The following is a 12,394-nucleotide window of genomic DNA, read 5'->3' on the forward strand; positions in this document are numbered from 1 at the left end:
TGAAAATCTTACAAAGGCCTTAGGAGGCTTTAGGGAAAATATCTTTGTAGACGGTGGCCAAAGTGCCACTCTTCTGGCCTTCAGCAAAAGATTTTGTCTCTATCTGTGAATCAAACATAAGAACAAACTGCACTAAATTACTAAACTCAGAACAAGTATTTTTGGTTTTATGAAAGGAAGGGAACTATTAATATTATCTCATTCCTAACCATGACATGCTGTGTGCCCAGCTATGGCTACATCATTATCAAGGCTCAGTGAAAAATGAAAATGCTTATTCAAAGAGGAGGAAAAAACTTTTTTGAAATCTCTGCCTTGACCTGTCCTGGTGTTTCTCTGTTGTTGTTGTTGTTTTTTCTTTGCTATTAAATGTGGTGGTCTCTCAGGCACAAGAATACTTGCAGGGTGAGTACAGCCCCTTGGAGACCCTCATGGCCCTGCCCCTGATCCTGACACTCCCCGGGCCTGCGACCATCCGGGGAAGCAGGAAGGTGGGAGAGGCACGACTTCACTTACAAAACACAAACTCGGAAATAAAATTATTAAAATTCTCAAGAATTTCAAGATGACTACTGCATACCATTAAGCCCCCAGTGGGGACCTGCCCTAATTCTGGCAGTCAGCACAGCTGAAGGTTAAGAGCCTGCCCCTAAGTTATCTTACCAAGTTATTGATCTTCTCCATTTATGAAATGGGGCTAAGAACAGCACCTCCTTCAACAGGCTGATTTGAGAGTTAGATGACCTAGAAATAATTGCTAACTCTCGTACAGCACTTGCTATGGGTCCCACACTGTTTGATACCCTTCGCAGATAGGAACTCGCTGAACTCTCATAACAAGCCGAGAGGTGATTTGTACTGTTCCCACTTGATGAGAGAGCACACCGAGGCATGGAGCAGAAAGCGACTTGCCCAGACCCACAGGGCTCGGGAGGGGAAGGTGGCCTGGCCGAGGTGTGGACCGTCCGCCCAGCCTTGGAGCCTGCACCTCTGAGCCAAGTGCTCTGCATGGTGTGAAGCACCCAGAAACTAAACAATGGTTATTGCTTCATATCATTTAGTCTTCATAATGTGCCCAGGAGCTGGATTTTTGCACTCATTTTAGATCATTAGTGAGGACATGGAAGCTCAGAGACATTAAGGAACTTGCCCAAGGCCCCCCAGCAGAACTGGCGCCAGGAAGGAGTGGAAGTGGGCTGAGGGGATGGAAAGGGTGGAGAAGCCTCTGGGGCCTCTGGCAGAAGGGACCGTTCGAGTGCCTTGACAGGTTTGATATAGGCTGTGGCTCCAGATGAGATTGAAAGGCTTGAGTTTGAGGGGTATGGAAGAATTGGCATCTGTAGCCCCAGGATGCAAAAATACTAGGTTATCAGGGTAGGATGGGAACCTGGAGATCGAAACTAAGTCCTAATTTTACAATTGGGGAAACTGAAGCTGGAGGAGGGAAGTGGCTAGCCGGATGTCCCTTGGTCAGAAGGCTCAGCCCCAGGAGCAGATGACCCCTGGGCCAGCATGCTTGCCAGGCTGTGAGTGTGCTGAGCACATACCAAGGGTCCCAGGTCCATAAAACCAACAGTACAAACTCCTCCCAATAGACTGCTAGATAACCACATGGCAGTCCCAGGCACTGTCCAAATCCTTATAATAAAGCCCCTTGCAATGTCTAGATAGGGTAGCTTTAGCTGGTTGCAAAATTTAGAGAAAAGAAAGCCACCAGCTTTGGAGTCAGACTGACCCAGATTTGGAAGTGGCTCTACCTGCCTGTGTGACCTTAGGCAACTTACTTAACCTCTCTGGGCTTCAGTTTCCTCAGCAGTAAAATGGCTCTGAAGTGATATCACTTCATGATGACCATAAATTTCTGGAACAGATTAAATGAAAAGGAAGTGTAAAACCTGCCTAGTGTAAAAACTGGCACATAGTAGGTGCACAAGAAAGTCCATTCTGAATCCATTGGAGGTCAAACCTACACAGTCCGTAAGAGATGTCGATTCTAGAAATACTTGCAATCAGACATCTCAAGGAGGGAAAATTCAGCAGAATTTGGGGATGTCTGAAATGGGGCCACCATTCATCACGACCCAGAAAATTAGACTGGGAGTTTCTGGTGATGGGGAGCAGGAAGGGGAAGTTGTGGAGGAGGCTTAAGTGTGAGAGAAGTTACATTTTTGGAGTTTCTTTTCTATTTAAGGTCTTGCTAACCCCTTGGTAAAAACCATTTCTGGTTCATATTCTTAGCTAGAAAACACATTCATGCTAAACAGTAAGAACGGACCCTAGCTTGGAAAGTTCTCAAAGGTTCTCATGTTTCCTGTGTGAGCTACAACCGCGGGATACCATGGGCTGAGTAACCTGATTTGAATAATTCGTACTTTGAGGATTTCCAGGGGAAGCACCCCGGGTGGCCTTCTGACTACAGGATCTCATGACACACAGACACACTCAAATCAAGATGACTCTGAAGGTTCACCCTGGACTGCAAAGCACTCATTCAACAAATGTCTGAGGCTCACCCAGTGTGTGCCGGGGACACTGCCGGACACCGGAGCCCACAGGGAGCAACCTGGACACGGCAGGGGCTTGCACTCTATCAGGGGGGAGACCCAAGGGGCATCTCCCCCAGGAATAGGCCAGAGAGGGCAGCAGCAAAAGGGGCTGGCAGCAAAACTCAGGGACCCAGCAATGACTGGGAGTCAGGACCCGGCAGTCAGACTGAACTGAAGGAGGGAACGGGAGCGTGTTGGTTTCCTCGGGCTGCCTTAACAAAGTGCCACAAACTGGGTGGCTTAAAACAACAGAAATTTATTCTCTCCCAGCTCTTGAGACCAGAAGTCTGAAAGCACAGTGTCAGCAGGTTTAGCGCCCTCTGAAACCTGCAGGAGAGAGCCCTTCCTGGCCTCTTCCTTGTGTCTGGGGGCTGCTGGCAATCCTTGGTGGTCCTTGGCTTGTGGCTGCTTCTCTCTCGTCTTCACCTCCCTCTTCACATGGCCTCCTGCCCCGTGGGTCTGTGTCCTCTAATAAGGACATGAGTCAGTGGATTAGGGGCCCTCATCCAGTATGACCTCATCTGAACTTGATTACATCTGCAAACACCCTCTTTCTACATAAGGTCACATCCACAGGCTCCGGGTTTAGCACTTCAACATATCTTTTGGTGGGGGCAAGGGGGGACACAATTCCACACACTAGAGGAAGCAGCCCAGACCATGCCCTGAGCTAGCAGGAGATGCAGGCTGTGGGCCGCGAAGAAGTCAGTGTGCCTGGAGCTCAGTGAGGGAAGGAGAAAGTGGCCCAGGGGAGGTAGAAAGTGGGCAGCGGCCAGATCACCAGGGCCCGGGAGACAGGGCCCAGCGACCGGGGAATTCACAGCCCTTAAGCTTGGGGAAACACACACCTTTTCCAGCTCAAGCTGGTGTGTGCCTCAAAGAGGTTGACATACGCGGGCAGGGAGTCACGGCCATGTGGCCTTTTCATAGTCTGATGCACCACACCTGTGATCGGCCCGCCACTCTGGAGCCCCAGAGGTGAGACAGAAATAGTTCCTGTCAATGACAGCTCTCTGCTCTGGAAAACCAGGGGCTAAAGGGGTCCCCTTTACTGCACGGTTGCTGCCCCAGTGCCTCCTGACGAGCAGCAGGGGAAACCAGAAGGGCCCTTCTTTGTAAAAAATGGGGAACCTTGTTTTCTGTGCAGACTGTCTCCGGGAGAAAGACAATCCATTCATCCGATCATTCCACAAACACTACAGGGTGTCTACCGTGTCACAGGTGCTGTTCTTGGAAAGGGAGAAGACAAAAACCCCTGTCTTCCCGAAGCCTATACGCTAGTGGGGCAGGGGGAACTAATGGATCCACCCAAATAATTGCGGGGCCCATTCGCAGGCACTAAGAGCAATGGAGAGAAACAAAGCTAGCAAAGGGCACAACGCACACGGCAGGACGTGGGGAAGTTTGAGTTTAAATGTGGTGGTCCGGGAAAGCCTCGCTGAGATGGTGATACCCAAGCAGAGACTTGGAAGAGGTGAGGGAGGGAATGACGAGGACACAGAAGAAACAGCAGGTGCAAAAGTCCTGGGGCTGAAAGCCTGCCGCACTGTCTGAGAGGTGACAAGGGGGCCAGGATGCCGGGCAGGAAAGAGGGAGATGGAAAGGACAGGAACGTGCTCAGAGGTCACAGGGCTGGACCCCATGGGCCTCGTAGACCTCTGCCAGGCTTGTGGATTTTGCTGTGAGTAGGATGGAATCCTTTGAGAGTTTTGAAGCAAATGATGTTATGTGCTCTGGCTTCCATTTCAAAGGATTACCCTGGCTGTTGTTTTGAGAACAGATTGTCAAGGGGCAAGAGCAGAAGCCGGGAGATGAGTCCAGAGGCCGCTGCAATAATCCAGGTAAGAATGACGGTGTCTTGGACTGTGTAGTGAGAGGAGGTCATATTCTGAATATATTTTGCTGATGGGCTGGACAGCATGAGTGAGAGAGGGGAGTACGAGGTCGGCGACCCCCAAGGTTGTAGCCTGAGTGACTGAAAAGACAGAATCGCCATTAACAAAGGTGGAGACGACCGAAAATGGATAGATTCGTGGGGAAGGACAAGAAGTTTGAGGTGATGATCAGAGGTAGTCCAGGAGAGGAGTGTGTTTCAAGGAGTGATTAACTGCAACAAAGGCAGTTCAGGGTCAAGTCAAAGAATGACTCAGAATAACCACTCTAGAAAGTATTTACAACTTGGAAATGAGGACAAAGGGTCTCCTGACATATTCAGATTTTTTGTGTGTGCGCTTACGTATTGCACCAGACACAATAATTACCTGATTATCTTAAGTAGGAACCTAATGTGGGTTTCAGTCTGTCTTTCCCACTAGAAGTTCTGGAAATTAGAAAACTATTTTTGTCTTTGCATCCCTGGTATCTAGCACAAATCATGGCCCCAAAGGGCAAATGATCATTGAATAAAGGGACTATAGGGCTTTTGACTGTAGACATACAGTGATGTAAGTAGCTGTAATCAGTAAGATTAAGTTCGGCTGCCAAACAAGGTAGAATGTATTTTTCTCTCACATACATGAAGTCTAGAGGGAAGAAGTTCAGGACTCACGGGAAACTCCATAGTTTTCAGAGCCTTTCGGTCTTATTGCCTTATATTCTCAGAAAGTGGATTTGCCTCATGGTTCAAGATGACTGCTTAAGTGCCAGCCATCACTTCTACATTCTGACTGGCAGGAAGGAGGAGGGGGTGCTTCTCCCTCCTTCTTCTTAAGAACTCTTTGAGGAACTCATTCCAGACACCTGTACTTACATATATTTATGAGAAACTCGTCACATGGCCACACTAGCTGCACAGGAGGCTGGGCAATTTAGTCTTTACTCTGGGTAGCCATGTACCTAGCCAAGAATCAGAGGTCCTATTACTAAAGTGTTTTACCAGGGGTTCTATTACCAGGGTTCCCTTTCTGGTTCTACTTCTAGTAGAGTGTTGTAATCAGCAGTCTCCAGCAGAGCAGCCCAACCAACCTCTCCCAGAAGCCCCTCAGTGTCGAGTCCCAGAAAGCTGGGACCACTGCTCTGGCCCAGCAAAGTGGGATTTCAGTCTGCAAGTGGGCAGTGCTACCCCCAGAGATTCTCACAGCAGCTGCTCCCTCAGGTCCTGGCTCGCCTGCCACCTCCCTAGGGAGGGCTCTGCTGCACCTCAGCACAGAGGTGTTCCCCCATAATTCTCTTCCTCATCCATGTTTATTTTTGTTGTACTTAAACACGAGTTATCTACCTGCTTGTTTCGTCTGCTGACTTTCCATCCTCACTGGATGCATTTTCCAGGACGGTGGAGGCCTGGTCCCCTCCAGGACCATATCCCCAGAACCAAGCTAGGAAGGTACCCATGGGATATTTAAATAAATGCATATTTACATAAATATATAAAATATTTAACAAGGTATTTTGTTAAAGGAGGAAGGAAGAAAGGAAGAAGAGGCAGGGAGGGAGAGAGGGAGGGAAGGAGAATTTCAGGAATTTGCAGACTAAACATTTAAGCCCAGGTTTGCCTACCCCAATCCCACTCCCTTTCTACTCCCCACACTGCCATCAATCAATGACCGACCCCACCCTGGAGCTGGCACCACGCTGGAGAACACGTATGCACAAGACACAAGAGGCTTGCAATGGAACTGAGGAAGCTGAACTAACATGGGCATAGCACAACAATGAGCATGAAGAAAAAAGAAGCCATTAGCAAAGTTTGTTGTAGAAGAATATTTAATTATAAAGAGGGATGCTTATGACAGTTTTCACTAAAAAAGCATGTTTCAAAAACAGCATGTAAAATATGATCTCCCTAAAATACACATGTACATTGAAAATGTGCTAGAAGATCATGTATCAAAATGTGAGCTGGTTATATTTGACTGGGGTGATTATTGGTATTAATTTGGTTTTGTTTATTTAAACTTTCTACGGTTTTTATATATCACTTTTGGAACAAGAAAAAAGGAATTAAAAGTATATTTACACGTACGCGTAAGTCCATCGTAAGCTGCAGGGTCAGTCATGATCCCCACAGAAGAGGCAGGCGAGTGTCCAGGCCAGGCTCCCGGAGGGAGTGCAGGCAGGGTCTGAGGGGGTTCGTGCAGGGTGGAAGGGCACTTCCTGTTGCCATTTGCCCACAGTGATGCCAGGCAGTGGCCCCAGACCCCTCACAAACGTGCTGCCTCTTCGGGTCTCAGAGGGAGAAATGCAACTTCTGTTGGGCCCTTGAGAGGCCCCTCCTGCCTGGCCTTGACCTAAAGACTCCTTGGCCTCCACTCCCTTCGGCCCAAAGCATCCCTGACAGCATCCTTCCTCAGGAGACCCGGGAGAAGCTCACAGTTCTGTATTGATTGCCCAGGGATGCAGGAGTGCAGGTGCCACCATGTGCAACCTGACATGGAGGACGGGGTCGGAGTGAGCGGGCCTGGGGCCGGGGGCAGGGCAGCCACTCACCGCCAGTTGGCTGGGTGCCACAGCGGGAGTCACTGCATCTTGGAGTGTCAGTTGACCGTAAAATACGGTAATAAATCTCTCCCAGGACTGTTGTAAGGGCAAAGGGAGATTAGTTTTGTGAAATTAATGAGAAAAGGATAGAAGTGCTGCTTTCTAGAGAGTGACCACTCACAAATGTGAGCAAGTAAGGACTCCATGTCAGTTCAGTGCAGGAGCTCACTCCCGCTGGATAACCGAGAAGGAAGGTACGACAGTCCCTACCCACAGGCACTGAGGATGTGCGGGGGCGGGGAGGCCTGGGCAGAAGGCAGCAGGGATCACATTCACAGGGGTGTGCCCAGCAGGAAGTCAGGGCTGCCAGCCTGCTCAGCACAGAGGAAACCTCTCCAGAGAAGGGGTGGACTGAAGAGCGAAGGGAAGACAATTCCATACCGAGCACCCGCTATGTGCCGGGAACCCTATTATCTCTAATATAAAGCCTTGCCAGGGAGTTATCATCACCATCACTGTTTTAAAAACAAGGAAAGTGGGGCACAGAGTGTTAAGTAACCTCCCCGAGGTCACACAGCCAGACAAGGGCCCGTCTACCTTCACTCTGCACACCGTGATCTCCGCCCCCCGGGGCTGGGGGCCCCCCACGGGAAGGTCGGGTATAGTCATTGCCCTGATGGTGAGGTAGAGAGGGGGACGAGGGTGATCTGAGAAGCTCTCTGTTCCCCTTGGCAGCTATCTTTCCATTCTTACCCCTCCCTCTGCGCCCCTGCACAGGGCTGTTGAACACAGAGGCACCGTCTCACCTCCTCAGCCTCCAAGTGCATTATTCTTTGTGATGCTCTAAACCCAGGGGCTTCTCTTCCTAGGGGCAGGAGAAGAAGAACTGAATCTAGTTCCTTCCTGGAGGGACAGGGTAGGAGGAGATGGGGAAGGCAGAGGGGAGAGGGGACACAGGAACTGCTCCAGGCAGGGAGGCCCCAAGGTCCAAAGAGGGTAACAACTTCAGGCTTGGCTCTTGGAGAAGTGTCTGCCCTCGGGGGCGGCAGAATGGAGCAGGGTTCCAGGTGCCAGGTGGGGCAGGAAGGGAGGGAGGCCCCAGAGCTCTGTCAGGGTCCCTGCAGGAAATCTCTAAGGAGGGGTTGGCTCAGGAAGGCTGGGATACAAAACAACTATCTACCAGCTGTGGGTCAGAAGAGGGCAGAAGCTAAAGGAGAGCATGGGAGAGTTCTAAGACTTGACTGTGGCCATATGCAGGGGCAAAGTGGCATCATGGATAAAAAAACACGGACTCTGAAGCTGAACAGCCTGGGTTTGAATTCTGGCTCTGCCACTTACTAGATTCTCAGATAAGTGAATTAACCACTCTGTGCCTCAGTTTCCCCATCCCCACAATGATAATTGCATCTACTTCATTGTTGATAAGAAAAAAGAAATGAGTCCGCGTGCTTGAAGCCTTAGAAGGGTACCTGGGCACAGTCGGCACCACCTGGACCAGGGCTGGGCACACCTTTCCTGTAAAGGGCCGGAGGGTCAATATTTTAGGCTTTGCTAGCCAGATGGTCTCTGTCACATATTCCTTTTTTATTCTTCAACCCTTTAGAAATGTAGCTCAAGGTCTTCATAAGCACAGGCCACTGGCCAGAGTAGGCCAAAAGCCACAGTTTAAGGACTCCTGATCTAGACTGAAGGTGACCCTAGAGATGTTGGTATGGTTGGGGGCGGGGTGTGACAGTGGCTTTCTGCACTGCACAGGGGTGAAGACTGCAGTGGGGAGAGCCCTGGGCATGGGGTGGAGTGTACAGGAGACCGGGCAATGGGACCCAGGACAAGCAGTGTGTAGGAAACATGGCAAGACTGGCAGCCTGGGTGGGGACAGACAGGGCCCACTGGGACCTCTTTCTCTGAGCCCCAGGCCCACTTGCTGGCAGTTAAGAAGCACATGGGCCTCTGAGGATAGCAAGCAGAGTGTCATTCACAAGGGGTGACACCCCATCTGTCCTCTAGCAAACATTTACAAAGCATTTGCTATGCCCTAATTCATGAGCAAGACAGATGGGAGCAGGCTCCACCCCTGGAAATCTTGACTGTCAGGTTGCACCTTGACGGAGCTCCTGTCCCCAGGAGCTGCACTCTCCCCAGTCCTCAGTCTTCAGTGGTTCCTGGTACTCTGGTCGGGGCTTAGGAATCTGAGAGCTTGTTGTTCTGTCCTTCTGGAGAGAGAGGAAGAAGAAGATCTGCTGACTATGAAATGGTAGTAGGACTGTGCCCACTCCCACCCAGCATTGCTCAGCTGGTACAGCAGACAGGGTGCCCCAAAAATGAAGACCTCAGAGCACTTGATACATGCTACTTATTCCAGAAAGCTCTCCTTCACTACTCCAGACACCAAGGTCCTGAGAGGCTCCTAACTATGGGCCCTGACCATCAAAGGGAGTGACAACACATAGCAGATATACCTTATGATCAAACTGAAAAATAAAAGATTTATTTTATTACAAAAATAGCTGAACGGTTACCATGTTATAGGCACCTGACACATTATATTTTATCTTCACAACAACCCAGCATGGTAGCTATCACTGTTGCTATTTAACAGATTGGAAAATTGAGTTCAAGTAAAGCTACCTAAGGTGCCTAAGGTCATGCTGTTCACAACGATGGAAGAGTGAATCAGAAACCCACGTATTCTGCCCCCCACACAGTGGACTCCCCCCTCTGCTCCGTCAGCGTCCTATTCCATGATATTCTAAAGTACAGTTGCATCTGGTGGGTCATCGTTTTTACCTTGACTTATCTCCTGCACGGTTCCCTGGACCTGCACTTGTTGCAGGACACATGGTCAATCCCTAATGCATATGTGAGCAATTGTCAAGTGGATTGAGTTTCTTTTTACACAGAAATGAAAGTAACACTGCATATCAGAACGAGCACAGAGAATTCAGTTCTGACCATGCTGGAATAATGTGGTGGAATTGGCACAGCAAAGAAAAGCTAAATGTCTTAGAGAGGGCATCAACAATACATACCTTAAGCTGGCCACTTGTTTTCAACTTGTAACTGCCCACGACACCTGCAAACAGGAGGAAAATAGTACGTGTGATCACCTGCAGACAGGACCGGCTTGATATGCAGAGGAGGAGCCACAGTTTTACTGTTTTACTGTAAGGCTTTGCAGGCCGTACATCTCTCTCCAACTATTCCACTCCACCACTATAAGAGAAAAACAGCCACAGACAATATGTAAAGAAATGGGCACAGCTGTGTTCCAATAAAAGTTTATTTACAAAAACAGGTTGGGGGCCATAGTTTGCCAATTCCTGGTTTAGAACTGACACAGTAATATGACTCCTTAATGAGACTCTATCCACATATTTTAATCTTCTTTCCAAAACAAGTGTTTGCTGAGTGGTTACCACAGAACAGATACTGTTCCAGGAATGGGGGCTTCAGTGCAGAGGAAGACAAAACCCTGCTCTCCCCAAGCTTACATGAGGGAACCCTGCTGACACCCCTCCCCAGGAGAAAACATTACCCCTATTTTTCAGGTGAACAAAAGAGAGGCAAGAAGGGAACATCCTAGAGCTTGTGAGAGACAGAGTTGGGATTCTAGATGAGATCCCAAATCCTGGTTCTTTCCACGACTCCATGCTGTCTCCCAAAGCAGAATCAAGACCCTCTATTTCCACCCAGGTGCTGCATCCCACCTTAACCAAAGCTAACTTCAGCTGCAGGCAACTCTTATGTATCACTGGCCCAAGCTTTGATGCCCAAAGCAAGAAAAGATGCAGTGGAAACGGCCCAACCTCCGATAAATCTAAGAGAAGCTGCTCTCTAGGGCAGCCCATGTGGGGCCGCCCCCATCCATGTCTGGGACTTAGACATCCAGAGGACATGAGCGCTTTCAACTCTGTCCTTCATCCCCCAGCAGTCCTATAGACGGAGGCCTCGGGGAGGCCCAGGGGCAGGAAGGCAGAGCTGACAAACACAGCCTGCTGTAGTAAGGCCTGCTCTGTGCAGGGCATTGGGCTGGAGTCTTCCTGCCATCCTTTTCTTTTTATGATGTTATGTGGCTTGGACCCCGAAATTAAAGAGCCCTCTCTGTGAAAATGAATTAAGACAGGGAAGGACAGAAAGTGGAAGAACAAACCTTTCGTAAGTGCCCACTTGGTACTAGGCCCTTAACTAACATTTTACCCACACACAATGGGTAGGCGTGTAGGTATACATCACTGCTCCTGTTTCATAGGCCAGGGATTGGCAAAATTTTTTTTGTAAAGGGCCAAGACTTAAATATTTTGGTTTTGTGGGCTATGTCATCAACTGTGCCATTATCGAGTGAAAGCTGTACGCACCATCTACAGCTTGTATAGACAATATGTAAGTGAACGAGTATGGCTGTGTGTCAATAAAACTTTATTTATTTGAAATAAATAAATTTGAATTCTCTATAATTTTCACATTATGAAATATACTTCTTATGAGTTTTTCATTTAGAAAGGTAAAAATGTTAAATTTTGACATTAGTATTTAATTTATGTTTATGCTTAAAAATGTAAAAACCATTTAAAAATATAATGACCATTCTTAGTTTGCAGGCTGTACAAAAACAGGCAACAGGCTGGATTTAGCCTAGAGGTCACAGTTTGGTGATCCCTGTTTTACAGGATGTCACAGCTGCTTATGTGGCTGACCTGGGAGTCTAACCCAGAGCCTAGATTTGTGTGTGTGTACACCACGCTCGTGTGGAATTATGAGGGGCAGTGTGAATGGTGGCAAAAACCCATCCATTTTGACAACTTCAGCTAGAACAGGAAAGGCCTTCATCCATTCAGTCATCCAGTCATTCATTGGCTGGTCTTTGAAAATGTGCAGAGCCCTGAGGTGGGAGATGTTGATGCCAAGAGCCTGTTCCAAGCCCTACAGCAACTCTTAAGGAGGTTGATTATTTACAACGGTTTATCCCCATTTTACAGAGGAGAGAACAGAGGCGTGGAGAGAAGCTCATGCTTGTTCCATGTTCTAAGCTGCTTAGGCATGGTAGGGGCATAGTCTTTTCCTTAAGGAACATGGCAGCAAATAACCAAAACAGAAAAAAATCAAAAGATTAAAAAAGAAAAAAGTTGGAAAAAAAAAAAAAATATATATATATATATATATATATATACACACACACACACATTATTCCAGCTGGGGCCAGCGGGAAAAGCCCCATAGAGGGGCCTTTGCCAGGATGGGAGTGAGCACTCGTTGGGACTCAGCTCTTTCTGTTCTGTTTCTTGCTGCCCAGGGCGCCCCCACCTCTGATGGCTGAGAGCCACCCTCTCTCTCCTTCCTCCACCCATCTGTCTCTTTCCTCACAAGTTGCTTTCTTAGACACAGGCTGTTTTCTTGAACACCTTCCCATCCTTCCGTATGCCCCTCTGGTGTCT

Source organism: Eulemur rufifrons, chromosome 3 (assembly GCF_041146395.1).
Source record: "Eulemur rufifrons isolate Redbay chromosome 3, OSU_ERuf_1, whole genome shotgun sequence".
NCBI classification, from domain to species: Eukaryota; Metazoa; Chordata; class Mammalia; order Primates; family Lemuridae; genus Eulemur; species Eulemur rufifrons.